A 1,883-nucleotide genomic window follows, 5' to 3' on the forward strand; every position below is an offset into this window, starting at 1 on the left:
GGTGTTCAAAGTGTAGTGGCTATTTTAGTATGTGTATTCCTATAGGGGGTTTCAAAGTGTAGTGGCTATTTTAGTATGTGTATTCCTATAGGGGTTTTCAAAGTGTAGTGGCTATTTTAGTATGTTTATTGGCTCTAGGAAAATTGTTAGTGCCCGGGGAAAACAGATACTAACAATCCTGTCATGATTCGCTACATAAGTATGTCTACAAAAACGCTACAATTTGACGAATACTTCTGATTAAGACGTCGAGACATCAATGTTTTATCCACTTAAATGAATCAGTGTTGGATTTCAACTATATTTGCACTGCCAATGTTTGTGTCATAAAAGTAGGACTCAAACAAGTCATAACTGAAATACAAAATTATTTTTCATTTGTCAAAACGCAAATGTGACAAGTTGTTACATTTGTTGCAACGATCACAATGTCTTTGATATCTACACTCTGAATTAATTCCAAAGTTGTAAACTGATGTGCATCCCATGGATTTTATATAAATTAATCCTTAACTTCATATTTTCTTAAGTTAGTTACTTTAGTCGAATAAGTTTTTGTACATTATTCAATAATTTGACTATTCCGTGTATCCATAAAATTTCGAAGATATAAAAAAACTCTTGTTCATAGAATGTACCCCAAACTGTTAAGATTTTTTTTTATAAAACCAGGATGTCGTTTGTAGTATTCCTTCCCAGATATTAGGAAATAATTTATACACTGAAAACATCAAATTATGCTTAACAATTTTCTTGTTCTTATTGTAAACATATTGGATCTATCACGAGATGGCTGCAGTCATTTATGAAAGAACATGCAAATTTAAACAAAGGTCGCCATAGCTATTCTACTCAGATCAGTTTGAAATTCCTGCTCATGTTAAAAATCAATTAGTTTTTAATCTAAGAGTAATCCATACCCCTTCTTGTATACCACAGATGTTCTGTATTGGAACACTTCTTATGGTTGAGTAATAGTTGTGCTATACAGTGGAATTAGCCAGGCCTTCTCAAAAGTTTTGAGAAATCATAAAAATTGTGTGTTCCAAGATTTAAACCCTCCAGTGCAAATTATCTTGTTGTTGTTTTTTCTGTTTATTTTTTCAACCTATTTATATTTTTTATTGAGTGTGTCGCTTTTTATGAGTGTCCTTTATTAGAAAGTGCAGATGTTTTCAACTCTTCCCGTTGGCGAGTTTTTTCCTTCCAGATTTGCTTTATCATGATGTTGTTGTTTTTTCTGAGCTTTCCTACGAAAATGTACCATTTATTTATTTTTTGATTTAAATACATGGTAACAAAATCTGGGACTGATGCAGTAACTCTTCCTAACCGGAAATAATTTACAAAATATCACAAATTATTTTTAATCATGCAGTCTTCTAATTAAGAAACAGCTCGATTATAATTGTAAAAACATTTAATACTGATCCATTGTCAAATCAACTGGCTCTTTTTTTTAGCTTTAAACAGATCTGCTTTTACCTTCTTCAGGTTTTCTTATTTTTATTTTATTAATATTAATTTAGGACTTACACAATCCCTGGTGACTCACTTTTTTCCTAAACGCCATTTAACTAAAATGTTTCTAGGAAGTTCAAAGTCAGAGCCAATGCGTCGGTTTTACTTCCTTGAACATAAGAACATGGTTATCCTTTTTTTTTTTTCACCAAGTATGCTGTTCAACAGCCAGGTGACAATGTTGGTCAACATTTTCAAATATTTTAGAACAGCTGAAATTCACTTCCCTCCTCCAAACTGTGAATCAGAAGGTTCACAGTTCGCGACCCGTTCCTGCAAAACTCGCTCCACATTTTAGGGCTGTGAGTGTCAGTAAAAGTTACAGTAAAATCCTACTATTCTATTAGACAAGTGTAGTCCAA

This window comes from Limulus polyphemus, unplaced genomic scaffold (assembly GCF_000517525.1).
Source record: "Limulus polyphemus unplaced genomic scaffold, Limulus_polyphemus-2.1.2 Scaffold1625, whole genome shotgun sequence".
In the NCBI taxonomy this organism is placed as follows: domain Eukaryota; kingdom Metazoa; phylum Arthropoda; class Merostomata; order Xiphosura; family Limulidae; genus Limulus; species Limulus polyphemus.